Source organism: Leuciscus leuciscus, assembly GCF_965113295.1.
Source record: "Leuciscus leuciscus genome assembly, chromosome: 17".
Classification (NCBI taxonomy): Eukaryota; Metazoa; Chordata; class Actinopteri; order Cypriniformes; family Leuciscidae; genus Leuciscus; species Leuciscus leuciscus.
In genome coordinates, this window is record NC_138741.1 from 38,213,992 (window position 1) to 38,241,502 (window position 27,511).

The window sequence follows — 27,511 nt, forward strand, 5'->3', positions numbered from 1 at the left end:
GAAGAGGACGGATGCACATAGTATTCCCATTCAGTGAGGAGGATGATAAGAGAGGCAAAGAAGATTTGGGAAAGCATCGTTTAGTTTTGGGGTTTTCACATTTCAAAATCCACCAAAAAAGCGCTTCCTAACAGCAAGCCACAAAATGCAATGCTGGAACTTTGCAAAACATTATTGTAACTTTGACCTGAATTGTGTGATGTGGTCAGATGAGACAAAAAATTTGACATATTGGTCATGCACATATTCGTCATGTTTGGTGGTAAAAAGGCAGTGCATGCAGAGAAAAGCACCTGAATTACGGTGGTGCGTCATTGATGCTTTGGGGCTGTTTTGATGCTACTGTCTTGGGACTCAAGATTGAAGCCTTAATGAATTCTCTGAAATACCAGGAAATTTTAACCCCAAATCTGGTTGCCTCTGCCAGAACGCTAAAACTTGGACCTTTCAGCAAGAGAACGACCCCAAACACCCATCAAAATCCACACAGAAATGGCTTCAGGAGCACAAAATGAAAGTTTTGCAATGGCCTTCTCAGTCTCCAGATTTGAACCCTGAATGTAAAGAACGTTAAGAAACTGGAAATGTCCTGCAAAGCATGGTTTCAGATTCCTCAACAGGTTTTCTCCAACGTTGTTAGAAATGATCTCAGTGCTGTTATTCTTGTCAGAGATTTAGCAAATATCAATAACGGGGGTGGCAATGTGTGTGAAATCAGTGCTTTTAATTGAGTTACCACAGTAAACATTATTTTGTTCCAAAAAGCTGTGTAAAAATAAAGATATGCATGTATCCTTTAACTTAAGCACACAATATAATTTATTGCATGTGTTGTTTATGAAAACTGTTAATTTTAGATCATTTTCGTAAAGTGTGCCAATAATTTTGCAGTAGGCTATACTGAGTCTGTATATGCCTGTGTGTGTGTGTGTGTGTGTGTGTGTGTGCGTAAAGCAGGGCCATAACCATGTCTTGATGTCTTTTTAATTTAAAAAATAAATAAAATGTAGCCTATTTTATTTTAAAATATGCTCACAGTCATTCACTCATTATTATTCATGTCAAAAATGCAAAACGTTTCTTGTCTCGTAACATTCACTTATGAATTACAGTGGTTACAGCTTTACTGGTGTAAAGTAAAGGAGACAGACAGTGATGAAACAAAATATATTTAAAAAGGTAAATGCTTCCCATTTTTAAATAAATCTGTAGCCAAGTATTCGTCAGGCTCCCACTATTAGCTACTACATCTTGTATTTCTTGTATTAGGCTACATTTATGAAATCTAGTTCAAAACCACCTGATGCTTTGGTTGTATCACGTGATAGGCCCTAATGTAAAATATATGAATTTATGTATTTTATACCACAAGAAAAAGCATGTAATAAAATAATGTATGTAATAAAAATACATTCATTTCCAATCAGGCACTGACTCAGACTCCGTCGTTCTGGGGTCCTTGAGGGGAGCGTGAACGCGCCCGCGACTCCGCTAGGACAAACAAAAACGAACGAGGTGGGTTCAATATACCTGTAAATTACTGTAATGAGAAAAGCATAGGCCTACAGCATATGTGAAATCAGTTACCAGACTGTAAGTTGAAAACGCCAGTCACTGTCACGCACTGCGCGAAGTATAGCTTTTTGTTATGAAGTAGTTACCTTTACTACATTGGCGCAGCCTTGTGTATAATATCGTGGATCGAAGAGTACTATTTCGTATACTTAAACCTTAAAGATAGTCTTGTTTCTGTCATCAGAAGCTGTAAAGACTTGTAAAGGTTTATCTGATGATAAATGTGATTTAAATCGGCGGTTGTTTGGGGTCTAGGGCGGAGGAGTGATTTTGGCGCGAATAACTCGGGGCGCCTGTAAACTGTTATAAACTGGAATAAAATCTTGCCAAATGTTCCTTATAATGGCACCTGAGAGACCATATCAAATTCTACATTGAGATTCGTTATTTTTGGACAAATTATTGTTTGATTGGGGAAGATAGTCCTTCAGGGAAGGCTTTAAGAGCGGTTCAGAATCCTCTGCCGCCTGATCGCTCCCGCTTCACAGCAAGATATCCGTCCTCGTAAGTAATAATTAAAGGGATCGTTCAGCCAAAAATGAAAATGATTGCATGGTTTACCCACCCTCAAGCCATCCTAGGTGTATATGACTATCTTCTTTCAGACAAACACAATTGGAGTTATATTTAAACATATAATTGCTCTTCCAAGCTTTATAATGGAAATAAATGTCTTTCCTGATTTTGAAGTCCAAAAAAGTGCATCCATCCATCATAAAAATAATCCATATTACAACTCCAGGAGGTTAATAAAGGCCTTCTGAAGCAAAGCGATGGGTTTTTGTAAGAAAAAAAATCCATATAAAAAAACTATTTAGTTTCCGGCAGACGGGCAAGTCAACTTGTGCCAAAAAAGTAACTCGTGACGCATGTATGATGTAGGAGTAGCGTAAGCTTTAAAGTTTCTCGCGGTTCAAACTAGGGCTGTCAAAATTGCTCAAAAATGACATTCGAATATTCCCTCTAAAAAACACACGAATATTCGAACTATTCGAACATCTGGTTGCGCATTTTTTCAATGACGCGCATTACGTCAATAACAGGACAAATTAATACAAAGAGACATACATAACTTGTATAGGTAGTTAATTTAAGTTTAAACATATTTGACAATGTATTACCAACACAAAACCAAGTAGGCTAAATAAACTAATGGCCAAGACCGCAGACCTCAGTCTCGCTCACTCGCAGGCACTCTCTCTCTCTCTCTCTCGCGCCCTCGCGCTCACGCTCTCTCTGCGCATAACGGTTTAAATGAACAACAATAAGCACATGTTGAGTGCTGATCAAGAGTTTTGTGCAAGCAATTTAAGGTCGCACCTCTTGCCCCAAATATAGCAGGCTTCATTCTGTGATTGAAACAAATGTATTAACATTAATTGAAGTTTTACAGTATAGAACTGACATTGAACGCTCCGAGCGAGCTGTGGTAAACATGGAACATTTCTGTTTAACTTTAAATAAAATGAGGCACACAATTCCGAGAAATGTGACAACAAAGAACTTTTACCCTGAGGTTCATAAAAAATAAAGTGCTATTAAAAAAGAAAAAGGCTACTTACATTATTGGTGCTTGTATTAAAAAAAGGAAAAACTGACTGCAATTTATTCCATTGTCTTTTAGTGCACTGTCAACTTTCAGCAGTGACGCTGTGCTAGACAGTGCGACTCGTGTGACCTGTCCCTCACGGCAGCGCGCGCGCCCACTCGCAAAGCAGACAGCCGCGCCTCTGCTTCCGCGGGCGTGTTTTTCCATATTCGAAATTCACATTCGAATATTAATTTTCACGTTCGAATTTCTGTTTTTTAAAACCATTCGAATATATATTCGAATTTAGAATATTCGTTGACAGCCCTAGTTCAAACTAATAAGGCTGGGCAACAAACTCAAGCTCCTCTTCTCTTATATCGAAATCCTCCGACATTTTTCTTTGAAAATTCTGGTTTTAGACTTCTAATTAGTGACTGGTGTTTTGTTTCGCTCTATCCTCTGCGCTTCCACACTCATCAATACGTCATGCGTCGGGTCAGAGGTCACTCTTTCGCCGTAAATCAATGCCTACGGATATCTGTCAGACGCTAGTTATTTTAGTTTATTATCATTAATTCAAACCGTTTTTTTATTAAATATTTTAAATAGACTGTCAGAAATTCTAGTAAATAATGTTTTGTTTAGTTGTCTGTTCAGAATCGTGGGAGAATCGTGATATCTTTTTGAAACAAAAAATAAATAAACGTGATTCTCAATTTAACCAGAATCAAGCAGCTCTACTGTCTGAGATCGCGTCAAGGATCAGACAAATATCTTTGTGCATAGTCAAAAGTGGTTAAAGGATTAGTTCACCTCAAAATGAAAATTGCCTGATAATTTACTCACCCCAATGCCATCCAAGATGTCCATGTCTGTCTTTCTTCAGTGGAAAATAAATTAAGTTTTTTGAGGAAAACATTTCGGGATTTTTCTCCACACAATGGAGTTGAATGGCAACCAAATTGTTGAAGTTCAAATCAATGCCGTTTCAAAGGGCTCTGCACGATCCCAGCTGAGGAATAGGGTCTTATCTAGCGAAACGATCTGTCATTTTCTAAATAAAATAAAAATGTATATACTTTTTAACCACAGTTGTTCGTCTTGTGCTGGTCTGCGACGCGCCAGGCATTACGTCATCACGTTGGAAAGGTCACGCGTCACGTCATCTTTCTAGGTTATTTGTCTGTGTACTCCGGTTCAAAAAGGTCGGGTAGGGTGAAAAATTCCATCTCATTTTCTCTTCCAACACAAAATCGTACGACATCTTTGTTTTAATTTATTATGATTATTATTTTCTTTCTTTTTTTCGTGACCTTTCCAACGTGATTACGTAATGCCTGGCGCGTCGCAGACCAGCACAAGACGAACAACTGTGGTTAAAAAGTATATACATTTTTTTTTAATTTAGAAAATGACAGATCGTTTCGCCAGATAAGACCCTATTCCTCAGCTGGGATCGTGCAGAGAACTTTGAAACGGCATTGATTTGAACTTCAACAATTTGGTTCCCATTCAACTCCATTGTGTAGAGAAACATCCTGAAATGTTTTCCTCAAAAAACTTAATTTCTTTTCCACTAAAGAAAGACATGGACATCTTGGATGACATTGGGGTGAGTAAATTATCAGGAAATTTTCATTTTGAGGTGAACTAATCCTTTAAGAAAAGTGCTAAGGTGAATTTTTGTGAACAATTGAAACTAGTCAAACGTGCCTTTTACCCCGGTGCACCTTTATCCCTGTTGTAGTTCTTTTAAGAATTATATTGTACATAAGCAAAACAAGTCTTGCTTGTGTTACATTCTACTGAAGAAAGTCATACTGGTTTTGGGTGAACAACCGCAAACACAAAATAATTTCACAATGTTTTATTTTGGTTGCTATTAGTTAATGTTGCAGCACAACATTTAAAAAACAAATGACACATTTGTCAGACACAAGCCAAGTGAAATGTTTTGTAATTATATGTAGACCAGGGTTGTTAGTAATCCCGAAGAACTTGATTAGCTTGTTCAACTAAACTCTCTCTCTCTCAAAAAAAAACTGAATTAGTTTAAAAGTGCATTTAAAGGAATGGCTCATGTGTTTGCTTCTACAGGTATGGCAGAGTTTGCGATGCACATTGAGGTGAAGCACTACATTGAGAGTGGTGGCTATTACCATGTGGACACAATCAAAAGAGGCGGAAACAGGAAGAGAACTGTCAGACGAGCGTCAAAACACTTCATCATGGAAGGTAGGAAATGACGCATTAAGCTTGATGTCGAATAGTCCCTGGTCATGTGATTTTGACACTAAAAAGCATGGCTGCCTTGCAGAAGACAACAGCCCTTCAGACTGTTCTGACTTCTAACTGATCAGACGTTTTCGTGTAGGGATGTCACGATACCAAAATTCCAGTAGTCGGTACCGATACCATTACAATTTTACGGTTCTCGGTACCACAGCAAAATCTGTTGGAACTATTTTTCTGTTTTATTTAACTATTTAAAAAAAAAAACAATTAAATTCAATGACTTTATTTATGACGGTAATCGTAAGTAAATAATACATATAAGCATTAAAGGCTACATGCTGTTTAAACGTAAATATTGCTCATAAAAAAATCCCATGGAGACGTAGCCAAACCTTCTGTACAGTAGCCTCATTATTTCTGTCAATTACTTCAAGTTAAACCAAACTTTTATTTTGACGGGTTGCCGTGACGTCCTTTGAGTTTCTGTGTGTGTGTGTGATATGATGATAGTTTTTTCTCAAATTAAACGGTAAAATGCTCATGAAGTGACTCTTAGAGCAGCTCTGGAGATGAAGTTCATCATGTCATCATATCGTGAGGCAGCAGAGACTGAAAACAGCTCGAGCGTCACTCGTGCTTCTGTGTGTGTGTGTGTGTGTGTGTGTGAGAGGTAAATTAAACCGCGCGTCTGCGCCATTCATTCACACAGAGACAAGCAGAACATGCAGGGTTAATATTTAAATAGTCTTTTTGCAGTTTAATATACACAGACACTATATATATTGTGGGATATATCGGCTACAGACAGTGCTCCAAGTAGAAAAGTTAGTCTGGAGCCGCTCTTAGATAAAAACACGGAAGCGACTTAAAGCAGCTCCTATTAGTGGGTACCGAATATACCCGGTACTACAGAAATGCTGGTATCGTCACATTTTCAGTACTGACTTGGTACCGAAGTACCGGTACTTTGACAACACTATTTTCGTGTAAATCACGTAACTTCAAAAACTCCCCCAAATCCCATAGATTTACATCGGCTGTAATACTAATGCTGCTCTATAGAGGGGGCCGCAGGATAAGACATCTTTGAAGCTCCGTTTCCATCAGTTAAAATGACAAATAGATGCATACTGTGAGAGCGCTCCTCAAGTTATGTTTGTTTGTACCATCTGGATACTCAATATTGATCAGGTGAATGCACGTTTTACACCGTTTATTGTACAGGTCGGTTAATCACCGTTCTAACTTAATGCGCTGCTGTAACACACACACGTACAGACAGTAGCGCGCAGATCACGCACACTGGAACATTCATAGCGCAGAAATGTGTTGTCAACACTGTTCTGTGATTTATCAATAAAATAGCTTAGAAACTGAAACGTTCTAGCATATATTTCTTTCTGTTTTGAAGTAACTGAAACCCACAGCTTCACTATTATTAGAGAGACGCTGCACAGACAGGGAGGATTAATTCACACATGCAATGGCTCTCTCACTAATGCGTTCAAATAAATGCACTCTTACTGTGCTACTTTACCTGTATCTGATTTAGAACGAGCAGAAATGTAAGAAATATAACAACCCGTGGACTAAATAACTATAAAGCTATAAAAATAAGCTGTTATGTAGGTGCAATAGACATTTAGCATTCCCATCTCTTGTGTTTTTACTAATCATCGGCGATTAGTCAACGTGAACTCGACTTTAATTACATAACTAAGTATCCGCTTAAAGGGGACATATCATGCTAAATCCACTTTTTTAGCCCTTAACCCTCTGAGGTCTGAGGGGTTTTTGGGGTCCTTGAGATGTTCTGACATGCCCTGACATTTGTGCTTTTTTCAGTTGCTTATAAACATATTAATGGCAAAGGTATAATTACACTCTATTTAGCACAAACAGGGCTACCATAATATGTGAGCAACATGCATGTACATGTTTGTATTTTTGAGAGAATAATGTTTATGCATGGTTATTGAAAAAACTAAAAACTAAAGTTTCTGAAATAAGGCCACAAAACACATACTAAATACGTGTCAATAAGACTTTTGACTAATTGATGTCTTTGCCTAGAATTTTTTCTTCAAAATGATGTGAAAATCATCCTGCCCTTATCATTCACATAACACAATACATTGATTTAAATCTTGTAAAACACTTTTTGTTTGTAAAGGCAATATGCGCAAGGGGCGTCAACCATTCAACAGCATCATGCATATGTAGTGGTTCACACCTCAGGAGACAATGGGGCCCGCATACTTAATGAGCCATTCATTTAGGTGTGTCACCTATAGCCACAAGAAAGAATGCAAGAGCAATATATATACAGTATATATATATATATATATATATATATATATATATATATATATTCTACCAAATTGGTTCACAGTTGGAAGCATGTCAAATTTTGTTTTTTTTTTACAAATTTTGCTTGCAAATTGTATAATATCCAAGGAAAACATGTCTATTAATTGTGCAGTTAATTCTCATACTGTATTTTCAGTTTTGGAATATGTATCCTCTCCCCAAATTTGTCAATAATAAAACACAATAAAAATTATTTAAATAAAATGCTTATATTTACCTTTTAAAATTTGTTTACATCTACCTTGTAAATATATATTTTTTTATTAAAAAGGTTACAATTACAACAACAATTGAAGTGTAATCTTTCTTTGTAAAAACTAAAGTATACATTTTATCATACATATTTCAAACTTCGAATATAGCCTACATTGACAAAACATACTATATTTAACATATTAGCAAAAATTGGCAAACAAAAGCTTATTTGAGGTGGCAGATATTTTACAGTAAAAATGTGTAATCTATCCAAAACTAATCAACGAAATGTTGTCTTTCATATGTCTGTAACATAAGTCTTTCGTTTTTATTATAAGGAATATAAATGTTAATTTGCAGTTTAATACGTTGCTTATACAAATACATTTTATTTCAACATTTCAATCGATTTTACTCAGTATAGCTAAATAGTTTGCTAAAAGCAGATCATTTATTCACACACAGAAACGAAATTCAAATTTAAACCGTCTTTTTGCGAGTTGTGGTTAACAGCGCATCTCTGCGTTTATTCATTCACACAGAAACGCGATTTACTTGAGAATGAAAAAAAAAACTTACTACATTATTCCATCCGTTGCTCTTCGAAATACCAGCACTTCTGAGTTAAGTTTTCCATTATTATTATTCCTCACAGCGCTGCGAGACAGTGTAGACAACTACACTTATCTGAATAAACTTGATGTGTTTTCTCGAGCTGATATGTGGGCGTTCACAGTTTGTATGGGATCGTCTCAGTCATTTGCGTTTGAATAGCGCGCGCTCTCCGTGGGCGGGGCCGATTATAACGTAATGAGATGAGATGAGCTCGACTGGAATCGCTCTCTTTTAATACAGATTTCACAAGATTAGAATATTTGTTTTTTATATAAATTACTTCATTTAAAAGAAGAAAATTCAAGCTTCATGCCTGTGTGTCTGTATGCCTGTTTGACTGAGTATTCGCTGAGTTATTGTTCATTTTCGGACGCGTTTCAGAATGGACTTCACTGGCAGAGAGAAGGCAGAACTCGCTTCGTGTTTATTTTTCTTTATTTGGCAAAAAGCACAACACTTTGTTTTTATTGTGAGTATACACAAAAATAATACACATTTAACAGAATCGATTGATGTATGAAACTCCTATGGAAAATCAAAGTCAACAGAGAATTTATGAGTTTCTTTTACATTGACAAAAAAAAAGCGAGCTGGTATCGCCGGCGATACCGTAGACCTCAGGGGGTTAAATGCATTTTGTTGTATATTTGGAGTGTTTAGAAGTACAGAAAAGTTGAAATTATTCTCTTCAGGTGCTTCGTTGATATCTTTATATTCTGGTTTGGTCATATTTTTCAACCTGTTCCGATTTTTGACGTTTTTTGAACTATTACGTCACAGTATTTGCAGCGGAACTGCCAAATAAGGACATTGACTTCCGGCCCACCACTTCCAGCAATCCGCCATTTTTATTTCTCGCTGCAATTTTGTAGTCCAAGCTAAAGGATGCAGAAGTTACGAGAGGGTAAGTTAAAATGTTCGGTTGTTGGATGTAGTAACCCACACGCTTCATTACACCGTCTACTGTAGATGAACTGCCGCGCTTGTGAAAAGGCGCATGTTTAACTGAAAGAACGAGCAGAGAGAGAGACCCGGTCGCGCACGCACTCTCTCTCTCTTCGGAGCCAGGCGAAAGTGTAAACAAGACTTCACCGTCTCCAAACTAGACGCTGTCTTGCTCTCTCTCCCTCGCACATATTAATCAAAATAAATCGACACGGTGGTAAAAGGTCGGAAGACCAAAGTTTCATGTGTAAATACAGTAACACACCATTGCGATACATCCATATGAAGACGTTGTTCTGCAGGTTCGTCGTCTTCATTTTCATCTCGCTCCGGCTCCGACTCTGGCTCGAACATGTAAGGCTGGCTGGACAAGTCTTCCGTTGTTGACATTTTGTTAATAACGTGTGAATAAAACGTTTCTGTGCCGCTAGATAATCGTATCTCTGCTATCAAACTACAAAAATGGCCGAACGGGGTGGAGTTGAACCGAGTGTCACCGCTACAACCTGGAGAGGGGGCGGGGTATGAAGTGTCTCAATTGCATTTAAAGAGACCGCACCAAAACAAGTTGCTCTCAGACGCACATCAGAAAAGGGGCCTGTGGAGCTATAATAATGAGGAATTCAGACCCAAGCATTGCAGTTCCGCTTTATATAGACTACAAATGTATGATTTATATGTAAAAATGAACGATTTAAAAGCATGATATGTCTCCTTTAAAAAAAAAGTAGTTACGAGTGACTGACAGTGATGAAGCCTATCAGAATGCAGTGAAATGCCACTAAAGTTCAAGATATGAGGGCAAAAATGCCAGTGTGGGTTTTTATTTATATTAACTGTATATCATATAGTTTAGCAATATTACACACGCAAGAGTGCAATTTTTCTCGATTAGCAGCATGGATGCAAATATGAAATTGATTCTATACAACAGTTTAATAAACAAGTTTAAAGGCATAGTTCACCCGAAACTAAAACTGGTCATGTACTCATCCTCATGTCGTTCCAAACTTGTAAGACTTTCGTTTGTATTCAAGACACAAATAAAGATATTTTAATGAAATCTGAGAGATTTCTGTCCCTCCATTAACAGTCTACGCAACTACCACTTTGACGTTTTAAAAAGTTCATGAAGAGATCGTAAAACAAATCCAGATGAATTGAGCGGTTTAGTCCAAAATTTTCGGAGGAGACACGATCGCTGTTTATATGATGAACAGATTGAATTTATGCTTTTATTCAAATATAAACATAAGCTCAAGCATGCTTGCTTGACATTCGAGAACCAATGAGGTTCTTTCTCATGTGTAACGCAACACCAGAGTTACGACACTCCCATAGACTTCCATACACTGAATACGGAATAGTTCCAGCATTGAATCCCATTCATTTCAGTGTTTCTCAAGCACACTCGCTGGTAGTTTCTATGAAGACTGGCCAATCAAGGAATAATTTATCTAGCACCTCACTGGATGTATTATACCAGGGGTTCCCAACCTTTTTTATGCCAGTATATTTATAAAAAAATAAAAAAATCCAGGGACCAGTTGGCAATTTTAATGCCTCAATTTTAAGATGCATCGTTTTGAAACACAGCACTGTGTAAAACAGTAACAGCCTATCATTTATTTGCATATAATGAACTAGGTGGCAACAAAGGCTAATTGTATGAACATACAAATATTTTTTAACTTTCAGGCCAGTCCACAAAATGTTTCCCTTTTCTCCCATACAATCAGGCCTACTTCAAAAGCAACTCACATAGCACTCACTCACTCACCCACCAGCAGGTGGCAGTAATGGCAAATTGTATGAAAATACCAGCCCATTTCACCAGTCAGATCTCTCCAAAACCACTAAAGACAATCACTTCAATAGCAACCCAGTGTTTCCACTCACCAACACGTGACAACAAAGGCTAATTGTATGAAAATAAGAGCCAGTTTCAACAGTCTGACAGTTTCAGAATACAATAGCAACACACAGTGATTTCAGCCAATCATTTCTAAAATTATAAAATTAGAGATCAAGCTTTAACCTTTAACAAAAAATACCAGACCAGACCAACGACAACAAAACTATTTTAATGTGAGCATGAACTGCTTATTGATATTACTGTATTTTTAGCTGTGCTTAAGATAAGCTTTTCTTCCTGAGCATCCATAAAATAAAATAAACCACATAGCCTTTGCATCCAAAACAATGCACACAAATTCCAGGATATGATAAAACTAAATTTAAAAAGGACTGCTTCACAAATAGTAATGAAAAACTGATATCCATATCAGTGAGACCCTTGGGATTGCTTGGCAGCCACAAGAACATCATACCGGGGCTTGATCGTTGAAAATGAGACACGCAGGGTATTCCTCACATCCAGTCTGTTTCTAAGTCTGGTCTGAGTGGCAGTCATGGCAGAAAATGAAATCGCGACACTCAGATCCACGAACCTGTGTCGCGGTGTGAGAAGGCAGAATCGTCACACATCCCTTCCAACTCCCAGAGTTATCCTTCCCGTCCAGATCCAATACCACATCTTTACATTACTTTTGGGCAGTTCCTGCGTTATGGACGTGACATTTGCAGTCAAAACTTGAAATAGGCCTATAAATGATCAGAAAATGCGTTTAATACTAATATATTGAAACGTCCGTTTATACATCCATACTCCCTTAATAAAGGAGTCCAGATGTTAGTAAAATATCAGTCTACACATGTTTTATATTCCGGTATATTTTGATCTTTAACTTTTAGGTGGTAAAATATGTTTTAGTAATTCTATGAATTACACTGCGCAAACCGAAAGTAATATACCCACCGGATGAAGAAGGGTCGGCTCTCCACAGAACATGATATATTCATTTTATTAAATTTTTTGTGTTCGCATTTATGAGGAAGAAACAATGTACGGACGTGAGCGCTCTGAAAGCGGCACTATAAGACAGCTTTAAAACTTTTACAGAGATCTCAAACAGGCATTTAAAACACCAAATATTAAGGATTGGAATATCAAGCAAAATAATATTCGATGATTGATCGAAAATCGTATCTCTCCCCCCACATGCTCACCGGCAAGACACTCCGACAATAAATTTCCCTGTATGCTAATAGGCCTATGTGTTGTAGCCCAGTCATTAAAAAACGATTTAGTTTCATATTCATGTTTAAATAAAATAATTTGTATTTATTTTATTTTATGTTGATTATATGAAAAGTGAAAAGCATAAGATAAGATGATCCCGAAAATATCGGGAGACAAATGGAGTGGGTCAGACCTGATTTTGACCACTTCATAAAGTTTGTTTTTGTAGAAAGCCTTTCTTTAAAGTGAATTTCGTTTTGTATTAATTGTATCTTAATTTTAATCAATGTTTCATCAACCAATTGCCTGGATTTAATAATTAAGAAGTAAATATAGCAGGCAATATAATCAGGACACGGAGGCGCCGGCGCGTGGAGCTCGCGTCTCTTAAATGAACCGAAACTCAGCGTGTAAGCTACTTGCCTCACAGACCTGAGAAATATATATATATATATATATATATATATATATATATATATATATATATATATATATATATATATATATAGAAAGCATGAAATGTGTACTTTTAAACAAAACAATTCAAAACGAAAGAAAACAGACTGCTCTCTGCTTACATAAATGTAATCCGTATGAAATGTACATTTCTCTCTGGTGCGTTCACTAGCCTACTGCGAAGATCGCGAGTCAGCATCGTCAACTTCATCTTTGACACAGAAAACACTTGTTTATTAACAAACAATTGAAATGTCTCCTTGATATATTTGACATATTAATAATCATTACTTTTCCCAGTTCTTTCTGACAGCTTTTAGGTGCATTATTGGCAGCGCCACCCTTACACATGAACGCGTCACCGCTCAATATTTAATATTATTCTTTGGTGTTCAGTTTATACAGGTTTTCTAATTATTTAATATAAATGTATTAATCTTTTTTTTTTACATTGAATCTTTAAAAAAAAAAAAAATAGTCCGACCTTTTTTTTTTTTTTTTTTTTTTTTTGGCTGTTACGGCAAACCAAAATATTTTTAAGGATGGCCTCAATGGTGTTGAATTAAAGCCAGTTTTCAGGCCTCCGTCTTTTCTGAGCTCCAGCAGCTCGTCTTGTCTTGATGAGAGCTGGATCTGACCGTCATCATCTTCAGAATTAGAATCAGAATTGACTTCTATTGCCATGAAAGTTTTCACATACAAGGAATTTGCTTTGGTGTTTCGGTGCATAACAAAATTAAATATAAGAAGTATTGATGTTTTGAAAAATGTATTGAAATTACTATTTTGCCAACTTGAAAATTAGATAGAAAATATATTTTGGGGAGGGGCATTATATATGAATATGTAATGTGCATATATTTACCTTGGAATGGATTGCGCATCCATACTTTGCCATTCTTTGGGTCTTTTTCACATGGGACATAACGTTCAAACTCATCAGACAGTGATGTCAGGTGGCTATGTATCAAGTCCTTCAGCATCCTCAGAAAAACTTTGGGAAAAAAGTTGCTGAACATGTCAAAAACACCCCGGTTGATGCGCCGTGCCCAGGTTTCCAGCTTGGCTTTAAATCCAGCGATTTTATCCACCAGCCTGAGTGTGTCAGCCATCCTCCCCTGTATTGTCAGGTTCAAGGCCATGAAAATGTCACTGAAGTAGGCCAGTTTTGCGAGCCAGCTCTTGTCACTGAAGTGCGCCGCTAAGGGTGACTGCTTGTTGGAGAGGAGTTTCTGTGATTTCTCTCTTAGCTCAAACACTCGTGTTAGGGCTTTCCCTTTGGACAACCACCTAACTTCTGTTTGTAGGAGCAGGCGCTTGTGATCAGCATCCATGTCCTCACAAGATTTCAAACAAACGCGTATTCAGGGCATGAGCTTTGATGTGGTTAATGACACGTATAGCATCATTAAAGGGTTAGTTCATAAAGGGTTAATTATGTCATTAATGATGTCCACCGTAAGACCTCCGTTCATCTTCGGAACACAGTTTAAGATATTTTAGATTTAGTCCAAGAGCTTTCTGTCCCTCCATTAAAAATGTATGTACGGTATACTGTCCTTGTCCAGAAAGGTAATAAGACATCATCAAAGTAGTCCATGTGACATCAGTGGGTTAGTTAGAATTTTTTGAAGCATCAAATACATTTTGGTCCAAAAATAACAAAAACTATGACTTTATTCAGCATTGTATTCTCTTCCGGGTCTGTTGTCAATCTGCGTTCACGACTCTGCAGTGACGCTGCTGACGTAAGACTAAAGATTTTCTAAACTAAAAATCTAAACTTGTAAAAAATCTAATGTTTGATAATGTCTAAATGCAAAACCTAAAAGAATAAGCAAGCAATCATGACTGACAATACTCTGGAGCAACTAGACTAAAGCTATATAGATGTATATTTATTTAAGAGCCATACAGGCATCTAGTTGGAGGTGGAACGGATCACAGTAGATCCGTGCGGACCAGGCCCCACGGTTCGGCACGCATGTGATGCGCAGATTACTAACTGCTAAATTTAACCATCGTAGAGTGAAAGTTTATAATTTGGACATGTTTTGTATTGCCAATTTAAATATTCAAACAATATTAAACGCAAAAGAAAAGGCGAAAATCGGGGAGAGAGAGACAGACAGACAGCGCTCAAACACCGAATTGATTCCTCTTTCGCGTTTCTTTGCCCTTGAACGGACACATAAACACAAAATGATGTCTAAAGACCCGTCTCGGCAAGTATTCTCTCCGTTATGTCAATAAGTGAACAGTTGAGAAAGAAACCGAATGATTGTCAGTTTTTTCGGTCCGTGTAGTCGGTCTGAAGTGACAGCACACACCTACTGTTGTCTGTGTCATTAATATTAATAAAACAACAAAATACAGCTTGAAAGGGATGGTTCAGAGTAAATTCAACTTAGGGTCCTTTGCACCATGACCTCGAGTCAAACACCCCCCAGAAGCCTTTTTTCCCTTGGTCGAACATCATTAAAGTTAGAGCTTATTTAGAGATATCAGCCGAATGGTTTAGTGCAGACGCTAATGGATCCAAGGCTGTATCTGGTAAATTACCCACTAATAATGCCCAGAATGGTACCAAACTTCTACAGTAGTACAAATAGGTTCTGTACTCATAAAACTAGGCATTGGAAAGTTTGTAAGTACATCAGGAGTTTATTTAAATAACACATGCCTCATGGCTCATGCTACCGCTAACCCGGACGTCGACGTCACTTCAGTGATTTGGGAAAAGCACGTAAAAGTCCTGGCAGAAAGCAATGCATGAGGATGTAGTGTAACGACACCCAGTTCCAGGAATGCACTAATATTTTGTTGGTAGTACCAGTTTGCAACAATTATTAGTTAACACTAAGTTGTCAATTTTTTTTTTTTATAAATTCACTAGCTTTTCCCTTACACTTGTGAGTTTTGCAAAGGACTTTTACCCCCCACTGGCACACAGTTGGCCCAGGGGTCTACACAAGTATGTATTGTCCCCAGTGAGCCTCATTGCACAGGCTGTGCAAGGTCAGAGAGGACGCAGAACAGGTCCTAATGGTCACGCCTTATTGGCCCAAGCAGACCTGGTTCTCAGGGCTCACACTGATGGTGTCGGCCCCTCTCTGGCGAATCTTCTTGAGAGGAGGACCTTCTTTCTCAGGGTCTGGCCACAATCTGGCACCCATGTGCAGACCTCTGGAGCCTCCATGTATGGACCCTGGATGAGGCAAGGAGGAATTCAGAGGGTTATCATCAGCGGTGATAGATACAAGTAATTAGGCTAGAGTCCCCTCAACAAGATGGCTATATGCTTTAAAGTGGCGCCTATTCGTTGCTTGGTGTTCTTCCAGAGGTATGCAGTATTTGGTCAGTGCTTTCCTTCCTCCATGAGGGCCTGGAGAAACACCTGTTTGCCTCCACCTTGAAGGTGTTTGTGGCTGCGATAGCAGCGAATCACGACACAGTGGATGGCAGATCTTTAGGAAATCGCATCCTGTTTCTAAAGAGGTGCGCGGTTTTTAACAACTTCGAAAGTGACCGATAGAAAAGGAAAGTCTTGGTTACTATTGAAACACTCGTTCCCTGATGAAGGGAGCAGAGACATTGTGTCCCTCCTGCCACAACTCTGAACTGCTGCTGAATTGGTCGTGACACCGTCGTGGTTCCTCAGCCCAAACCTGAATACGTCGGAGGTGATCGGGGCTTCCAAGAGCGTTAACTGAGCTGTTTTCTTTTGTCAATTCAGGAACAAGAGCCTCTGTGGTGTCTGAATGACTCTCTTCAGCAGTACTAACTGATAACTGATTTGTAATTTAGATGGATTGCTTTTCTACAAGGGCAAAAACGGTTCAAATCGTCTGGTTGTGATGAATACGATGCAAAAGAAAGCCATCCTTCGAGATTCTCATGACAATGCAGAGACAGGTCGACATCAAGGGCAGAACAAGACGTATTACAAAGTTTCAGCCTCATACTACTGGCATGGCATCACAGAGGACATCATCCAATGGGTGAGATGATTGTACAGCAGTTGATATTGCTATTGTTTCTAGGGCTTGCAATTGAGTATCTGGTAAATGTGAGATTACCAACAAATTTTAATAAAGGTATAGTTCACCCAAAAATAAAAGTTTTCATCATTTACTCAATCTCAAGTTGTTACAAACCTGTAGGAATTTCTTTCTTCTCTTGAACACAAAAGATATTTTGAAGAACATTGGTAACCAAACATTTGATCGGCTCCATTGATTCCATAGTAAAAATTATGGAGGTCAATGGGACCGATCAACTGCTTGGTTTCCGACGTTCTTCAATTTGGCATTCTTTTTTGGTGAACTATTTAGATCCAGAATTATTGGCTGTCAAAATTAAAAGTAAAAATAGTTAAAAATATTTAATACAGTTAATGCTGCATTAATTTTCCCCCGTCATCCATAATCGCGCTCTTATTAATGCAAATGCTTTTAAACCATTCAAGCATGACAAGACGCACAGTATCGGTGTGGTTGTCACGACAACGGCCACATTGAGTTCTCTTTCACGCTTGAACAGAGGAAAAAATACAACAATGTCCATTTTGTTGAGTATTCTTGTAAGCACAGTCTTAAATGAGTTAAAGTCTTAAATTAATGTCTGATCCACGTAATGTCTGTCGGGTCTTAAAGTGACTGCAGTGACTTAAAGTGACTAATAAACCCGTAGCTGTCTGTCATTAATGTTAAAGCGTAACTCTCGCCAAAATGCAACCTAGGGTCTTTTTGTGAATCTACCCGAGGCAATCTTTCGCGTAAAAGCATAATTAGAATGGAAACGCCACTTTTAAGATTGACCGTATTTTTGTTTTAGGTCAAATTGCCTTTTGAATGGGAGTGAATGGGGCACGACTATGATAGCATCAAAATCGCTATTTTTAAAACACTAAGAAGGCTTGACACAACATGAAACTGTGCTGGAAGTCTCACCAGAGGCTCTACACATGAACTCCAGCATTGAGAACATTGTTTGTGTACACAGAGTTTACTAAAAAGAAAGATTTTGAACAACTCACTGAAGCTGTTGTTGTTTCCATCAGTCAAAATGACTATTTTGTCAGTCAAAAATAGTCGATCTCCGAATGCAATGTAACAGGGAGGAGAGTAAAGATGGAAAGCTCCTAAAGCTTAGTTCCATATAAATTCACTGATAATTTGTTGTTTTGTCGTTAGTGAAAATCAATTTTGACCTTGTATTTGAAAAGGATCCTCATATAAGAAACAATATTAAAATTCAGAGTCAGTTCATTCACATTCGGAGATCGAGTATTTTTGACTGACAAAATGCCGGCGGAAACAACAACAGCTTCAGTGAGTTGTTCAAAACCTTTCTTTTTAGTAAACTCTGTGTACACAAACAATGTTCTCAATGCTGGAGTAGTGTTGTCACGATGCTAGAATTTCTAACTTCGATACGATACCTTGAAAAATATCGATATTCGATACCACAGACAAAAAAACTGCCACAATATTAAGGGGGTATTTTTTTTTTATTTAAAGGTGCCGTAGAATGGATTATTTTATTATTTTATAATGTTTCCTGGGGTGCCCTTATAATGTTAGTATGTTTTTTAGATCAAAATTGGTTATAATTTAGAAATAAAAGGCATATTTCCTAGCCTGATTTCATCTATTGATTTGAACGCTCTGTTTGAAGGGGCGTGTCTGCTGTGAGACTTCAGTGTTGTTGCCCACTGCTGTGATTGGCTGACATGCTTGCATATGAAATATCTGGCATTACATGTAGAGCTATCTGGAAAACTTTTACTATTACAGCTTTTATACGTTTTTACTATTACAGCTATCGGGATTAACGTATCATGAGAAGTTTTTTAAGTATTTAGATCTATTCCCATCACATAAAAGGTTGCAGATGTGCATTGAACAGATGACAGCCTGTTGATCGCGTGAATGAAGATCTTATCACTGCAACACGATTTACTGATGCATAAACAGTGTTGAACGACTTTGAGAGAAAGATTATCTGTCTTTGAACTTGAACAATTACACATCAGAAATTCACATAACCCACTGGTTCTTCAGAGGCACGGATGAAGGAGCTAAAAAAATACTTTTGTGTTCATTTGTACATCCAAACACTGAGCAACTGCCATGCTTCGTTCGCTCGTTTGCAAGCCACGATGTCTCTCGAGGAAAAAACAATATCGCGCTGGATCTAAATAACACAGTGTAAATTATCGTTAATAAAATCACTACTTACCGCTTGCGGGAATATAACGTTAGTTGAAATCGCCCCCTTCGTCCGTTTGAGACGCCGAGAGAAGCCTGGCTGCTTGATATTGTTCCAGGTTAGAAAAACAGTCCGTGGTGAAATGGGCAGAGCAACTAACAACTTCGAATTAAACTGTAGCGGTATCCGATTATATATAGATAGATTATAGATAGATCTGCCATTTTCCCAATGATCCTCCTCCTGCTTGTTTCTTCACCTGCAGAACTTCTGATGATTCGGCTGTGCAGTTTCGCCTGGCACTGAGCATGGGCTGGCATATGCAAATTTTTAGAGGCGTACATATTAATGATCCCGACTGTTGCGTCACAGTTGGTGTTATGTGGAGATTCGCCTGTTTTTCAGGGGTGTTTTTCAAAAACGAGATTTAAATAAGAAAGAGAAAACTATGGTGTTTGAGACTCACTGTATGTCATGTCCATGTACTGAACTCTTGTTATTTAACTATGCCAAGATAAATTCAATTTCACATTCTAGGGCACCTTTAAAGATAAATATAACAAGTCTACATGAACAAAAATGTCCTGAGGTAGTGCACTTGTTGAAAAGCATAAATGCTGGTTAATACATTAACGTTATTTGATGAACAGATTTAAACGCAAACGTGCATCACACGCGAAACACTGCTCACTGGATCGACATGAAGTCAAGTCACCTTTATTTATATAGTGCTTTTAACAATACAGATTGTGTCAAATCACTTAACAGGATCAAATTGGAGGATAGCGTGTCAGTAATGTATAATAATAAGATTAAATCACTGTGTAATCAAATGATAATCGCTAATGAAGGCAAATTGCAGAATTAAATAATATTTTTTTTGAATAAAGTTAAATAAGCACAAGTTAATTTACATTTGACCACAGTTAAAATATTTACTTGTCTAAGATTCCTCAGTCAGATTATATTAACTTTAAGAATTACGGTGAAAAAACGAGACAACACACACTCATATCAACAACAATACTAGGCCAACTTGGTTAATGTTTCAGAAATGTTAAAGGTCCGGTTGCATGCGATTCCATGTTTCAAACTTTAGTTAGTGTGTAATGTTGCTGTTAGAGCATAAATAATATCTGTAAAATTATAAAGCTCAAAGTTCAATGCCAAGCGAGATATTTTATTTAACAGAAGTTGACTACAAAAAACGGCTCGATTGGACTACACCCCTCTACATCCTGCATTAGTGACATCACCAGAACCGTTTCTTGACTAACCTCCGCCCACAGGAATGCTCCCTCAACTCTACTGGCTACTTGCGCACTTCTTATAACTTAGCCTACTGTGTTTACTCAGCTCTTACGGTGATTTTCTGAAGTAAAACTGACGCTTCATCTTTTGTGTGGTGTACAATAAATTTATTAAACTCATCAGTACATGTTTGATCATCATTCAGACAGCAGACTTGTAGGCTATTAATAAATAATGGATACATAGCCTACAAGCAGATGACAAATAAGTTATAATAACCGTAATTAAACTACTAAACCATACCTGTTTCATCTCTATACAGCACTCTGACTCTGTAGGCATTATTGTCCGACTCGAAATGAACGCCGTTACAGAGAGTTTCTGATATTATCATCATTCCGTGAGATGAATTTTTCCTGACAGACTGAGCACGAGCTCATGAAGCTCCGCCCCCTGTGTCGTCCAGCAGCAGCTCATTTGCATTTAAAGGGGACACACTGAAACGGCTCGTTTTTCTGAGCCCCAAAAAATGTCAATTTAAACATGCTGTAAAAAATGATCTGTTGGGTATTTTGAGCTCAAACTTCACATACACACTCTGGGGACATCAGAGACTTATTTTACATCTTGTGAAAAGGGGCATAGAACGGGACCTTTAAAATAAGAAGAGTTACCAACCTCTCGAAATCATTTATATAGATCCGGGTGTTGGTCTTTCAGGTGCTTTGCTATATTAGGCCTCGATCACACCTAACGCGTTTTTCAGGTTCAGGTCACAGCACTCATCACACAGAACGAGCAGTGCGCTGCGTTTATGTTGCTAGGCAACCACTGAAACAGCTGTCCTGTCAGTCAAGTAAATGTCAAATCAGCCTTTTAGTAACTTTATTTACTTTCTGTTAACATTGTGGTAGTTACGGTTCGTGAACTCGTTAAGCTCCTGGTAACCCGCGAGAGCACCACAAGTTTATCCTCCATCATCGCACTCTCCGGGCGTTCAAGCAACTGTAGCTTTCATCATTAAAACGGAAGGCCCGCGAGGCGCAGCAGCCGCATAAACAGCGCGCAGAACGCTCGCTGGAAACCAATTGAAAATAGGCGCCTCTCACTGCAAAAAACGCGTCAGGTGTGATCGGCCCCATTCACTTCACTTTTGCTATTTAACCAGAGCGAATGAGACGAGTGCGCGTGTGGTGTTTGTCAACACGCCTTTGGAGAGAAGGCTAGTATCGATACTTCGGGAAATTAGTATTGGTACCGTTCAGATATTTCAGTATCAATATTTATCGAAATATCGATATTTTTGACAACACTATGCTGGAGTTTATGTGTAGAGCCTCTGGTGATACTTCCAGCCAGGGTGGGAATTATACCGCGGCCACGCGGCCATGGCCGCCGTTGCCCTACACTTTGGCCTTCATGCCCCGTGAAAAAAAAATCATAAATACGGCCACAGTGGCCTGTGTGCCCTGGCCCTGTCCAAGTTCCATGTATAAAGCGCCAGTGGCATAGTGGGCTTGCTTTGAATTACAGCGAGCCACCCAAGTAGTCTCTGAACTTCAATTAGTTCGTGGATTCGCGCAGGTGCAGTGTAGGGCTGGGCGATATATCGATATAAAAAATATCCCAGCTGTATCCTTGTTCCCCGCGCCTCCTTTTCCACTCTGCGTGCGTGTTTAGAGCATGTTATGTTATGAGAGGCGAATCATGACTACTTCAGAAAACCCAGCACAATAGGAACTACCAGGCAGTGACATAAGTGTACGCTGAGATGAAGTTTTTCACCTCATACATTTATACATTTTCACCTGACTTTCTTGTCCTGATATCCTGTACTCGTAGCGCACACTCTTCAATTGCACGCGCAAATGCGGCGGCGCGCGCGCTGTATCGCCTCACTGATCATGTGCAAAATAAACTACGAGCATGCAACGCCGTTACGTTGTAAATTACACGAAATAAAAGTAATGCAGGGATGATTTTCATTCTATTCACCAGGAGCAGTTTCCATGTTTCATTAACAGTTATTGTTAAAATTGTGTATTCACCATGGTAACTGTCCTTTCCATATTAACCCCAAAATGCCACTATTTTTTCTTTGTGTTTTTTAAAATATTTTTAAATGACTGTAGTGGCTCATACCAAAAACAAAAACTAGTTTGGGACTGCTATTTAATAACTTTAGCATAGGCCTAATGTTTATTTATTAGTACTAGTCTTTACTATTAGTCATATTCTTACAATTTATGTTATATATATATATATATATATATATGTATGTATATGTATGTATGTATGTATATATATATATAGGCAAATTATAACATGTTTACACAAAATTTGTTTATAGCCTATATTGAATGTAAACTTTGATAATCATAATTAACTCACATTCTCACATGATATAGAGGACTGAATTAATATTTTGAATGCTTTTATTGGCATTTGTGTTGTTTCTATTGTTGTGAGGGTGTTTACCTTCTGGATGAAATGGTTCTCTCTCTCACACTCACACGCTATAGAGCAGGGGTTCCCAAACTTTTTCGTTCTAGGACCCACCTAGACAAGTATAATCAATCTCAAGACCCACTTGCACTGGTGCTACCAACTTTATCAGTTGGTCGCACCAGCATGATTTGGTCGCAAATCTTTTTTTTTCTACATGCAATGGGATTAATCAATGCATGCTTGATGGTCTTAATCTGCATTCCCTAGTGTTGCACTGATGTAAAAAGACTGACAGTGACAAGACCTCATGTTAGCAAAATATTTTAAACGTTTAACTCTTAAAAAAACGTTTAAAAACATGAATGTTCTTTAATGTTTGATTATAATTTTACTGTCTTCACATAGGGATGGGAAATGATACGATTTTATCAATAATAATAATGCCACTGACGATTCTGATTATCGATCCGATTCTCTTATCGATTCTTGTTAGCACTGTGTGGAAAAATGTAGTCATATGGTTTTCAAAAAAAAACAAGGGGTTTTATTTATTTTAAAGCTTGAGTAAGCAAACTGTACTTTTTATGTAATTTATGTAATAAATAGAACTTTATTGTAAAGTGTTACTGATTCAAACGTCTCCTGAGTTCACTGTTGGAAAGATCAGTTGTCCATTCATTAAAATGAATCGTTCAAAGGAGTCATTAGTTCGCGAATTGGACATGTCGTGCGCGTTGTGTGATTATCCCAGCAGTTAGGGACATAGACATCCAAGTTTTGTGTGTCAACACAGAAAACATTTCATCACTGGATAGTTTTTTTTTTTCGTTTAATTAAAGTGTTGTTTTATGTCAGCTGAATGTCTGGGTCGCTTTTCAGAGAAGATAAGGCAACAACTTATTTAGCACAATTCACACCCAGTGGTAATTGAGGAAGAAAAAAAAAAATCTCTGAATGCTCCACATGAAACTTTGGTCTTCCGACCTTTTACCACCGTGTCGATTTATTTTGATTAATATGTGCGAGGGAGAGAGAGCAGGACAGCGCTTAGTTTGCGCTTAATACCTGAACTTCGTATTTTGAGCACTTCTTGCGTTGTTGTTGCTTTTGCCTCTTTATGATGACTTGCTGAACTTTGTCCTAATTTGTAAGTCGCTTTGGACAAAGGCGTCTGCTAAATGACTAAATGTAAATGTAAATGTAGTTTGGAGAAGGTGAAGTCTTTTTTACACTTTCGCCTGGCTCCGAAGAGAGAGAGAGAGAGAGCGCGCGCGCACGACCGAGTACTCTCTCTGCTCGCTCTTTTAGTTAAACTTGCACTGTGACTTTGTCAGCATCTACATTACTCAGCGATCAAATAACACTTTTGGCGGGCGCTAAAACTCATAGTCGTTTGGTCATTAATCGGACTGGTTTTGTTTCACTCATCGTAACGTAAATTTAGCTGCAGCTAAGTGCCTTTGTGCGACCCACCTTTTCTCACTGTGTGACCCACAAGTGGGTCGCGACCCACAGTTTGAAAACCACTGCTATAGAGGACTGAATGAATATTTTGAATGCTTTTATTGCCATTTGTGTTGTTTCTGAATGCTTTTATTGGCATTTATGTTGTTTCTGAATGCTTTTATTGGCATTTATGTTGTTTCTGAATGCTTTTATTGGCATTTATGTTGTTTCTGAATGCTTTTATTGGCATTTATGTTGTTTCTATTGTTGTGTGAGGGTGTATACCTTCTGGATGTAATGGCGCTCTCTCTCTCTCTCTCTCTCTCTCTCTCTCTCTCTCTCTCTCTCATTAAAAAATGTTTTTTTTTTTTATTAAAAAAGTCATAATCCATGTCTTATTCCAAATTAGGATGTTATGGTATCAATCTGAATGGGAAAACCATCGAATTGTACTCAATGGCCTTTGTGCCCTGTCATATGGCCTTGGTGCCCCTAAAAAAAAAGAAAAGGTGGAGGCCAAATGGCCTTGCCCCTAAAATTACATAATTCCCACCCTGCTTCCAGCACAGTTTCATGTTGTGTCGAGCCTTCTTAGTGTTTTAAAATTTTTGATTTTGTGATTTTGATGCTATCATAGTCGTGCCCCAAGCACTCCCATTCACAAGACAATTTGACCGAAAACAAACATACGGTCAATCTTAAGTGATATTTATATGTCTGACAATGTTAAGTGTGTTGATTTTAAGGCAATTTTTTCAAATGAGGTATCAGGCACTATAAATAAGTTAGCAAATAATAAAGCAAGCGGGTTGGATCACATCACTGCTGAGCACATTAAATATGCCAGCATGAGGTTAGCCCCCCTTCTTGGTATCTGTTTTAATTCCTTTTTAATTCATGGTTTTCTGCCGGATACAATGATATCTGTCTTGCTTGTGCCGGTGATTAAGGATAAGTCTGGTAAGGTTGGTTGCTCTGATAACTACAGACCAATAGCCCTTGCCAGTGTATTGTCTAAAGTTTTTGAAAGCATCCTGTTGAGCAGAATTGTGGACATTATCCCCTCTACTGACAACCAATTTGGTTTTAAACCTAAACATGGCACAGATATGGCCATATATTCCTTAAAGGAAATTGTTAATACGTATAGAGATAAGAACTCCTCAGTTTTAATGAGTTTTATTGATGCCTCAAAAGCTTTTGACCGTGTCAATCACTACAAGTTATTTGACAAAATGAGTAAGAGAGGTGTATCTAAATGTATTGTGAGAATTCTGTCCTACTGGTATGCCAACCAGTCTATGTTTATAAAATGGGGCCACTGTGTTTCTGCCCCTTTTGGGGTCAGGAACGGGGTCAGACAAGGTGGAATCCTCTCCCCTATTCTTTTTAACATGTATGTTGATGAGCTCTCTGTCTGCCTGAATTTGTGTAACACTGGGTGTATGATAGGCAACACTATAGTGAATCATATTATGTATGCAGATGACCTTGTGGTCTTCAGTCCTAGCAGTGCTGGTCTTCAACAGCTTCTTAATGTTTGCTCTGACTATGGAACTGTTCATGATATGAAATTTAATACAGACAAGAGTGCGGTGATGATTTGCAGAACAAAGGAAGATAAATGTCTAATGTTTCCTCCTTTTAAATTGGCAGGTAATATCTTGAGAGTTTTGAGCAAATACAAGTATCTTGGGCATCTCATTACAGACCAGTTGAAGGATGACCTTGACGTTTACAGGCAATGCCGTTCTTTATATGCTCAGGCGAATAGTTTGACTCGCAAGTTTGGTGGGTGCACAGATAGAGTGAAAGTTGCTTTGTTCAGAGCATACTGCACTCCTCTCTACACTGCACACTTGTGGTCTAGTTTCAGCAAAGCTAGCTTGCATAAACTCCAGGTAGCTTACAATGATGCACTGAGAATTCTGCTGAGAAGACCACGCTGGTGTAGTGCCAGTGAGATGTTTGTGGCTGCAGGTGTTAATACACTGCAAGCCACATTGAGAAATGTTATGTACAAATTTATATGTCGGCTAAATAACTCCGAGAATTACATAATTATGGCATTGACCAGCATCAAGTTTAGCACTACACGGTATAAGTCCAAGTTATGGAAGCATTGGTATAGTTGTCTCCTCTGAAGTTTTTATTGTATTGTGTGTACTGTCTTGTTTTTTATTTGGACCTGTGAGTCTGCAATAAAGTTATTATTATTATTATTATTATTAAATGTGGCGTTTCCATCCTAATTATGCTTTTAAACGAAAGTTTGCCTCGGATAGATTCACAAAAAGACCCTAGGTTGCATTTTGGCGAGAGTTACGCTGTAATCAAAGAACAAAAGAGTAAATCACTCACTGCTATTTACTGAATAACTTGTATCTTTAATAAAAATGTATCTATATTTAATTGATATTTTATGCAGTGAAAACTGAAGTGTTTTATAACCATTCAATTTCTGTATATTTCTTACCTTTTAGTTCAAACATTTAAAATGTACTGTTATGTTGTTTCTACATTAATTTGGAGATTGAATGTGAAATTATTACAATATAAAAAATTATTGTTACGTGCGATTAATCGTGATTAATTACAGAAAAAATTTGATTCATTTTTTTTTAACCGATTGATTAATCACTAATCAAGATATATTGTATTTATAGTGTTGTATCTAAATGTGTAACAACCATAGTAACATTTAAAAAAGGTTTAAAAAAAACACAATAACTTGTTATTGATTTTAAATTATCTTTTCAAACTGGACGAAAAAGGTGTTTATCTGTATTTTTTTATATATAATTTAACATCTTAAACTGGAGTTGTGTATTGTACAAGCAAAAATATCACATACTATATTAGGCAATCAAAGTAGCATTTTGATATCGCTCATTGATGGATGCATTGTTAGATATCATCATTATTATTGTGACTATTATAATACAAAAATAATAAACCACATTATCAGTGAAGATTACATTTTCTAAATTTATTCATTTGTATTTTTCACATTGTTTGGAGAATTTTATGGATTTTTTTTAATTATCAAGATATTCATTAGTTGCAGCCTTGGTTACCTGTAACATTACTAACATGCTTATTCTTTCAGATTACCCATTGTCCTCAATGCCAGAGAAGCTCCAGTGATG

General features: G+C 37.7%; 1 protein-coding gene across 1 annotated transcript in view; it reads left to right on the top strand.

Annotated features, from left to right (window-relative positions):
- The window catches only part of LOC309479447 (uncharacterized protein), a 148,951-nt gene that overhangs the window by 63,018 nt on the left and 58,422 nt on the right, over positions 1-27,511 (top strand). The gene's annotated exons all lie outside the window — the stretch shown is intronic.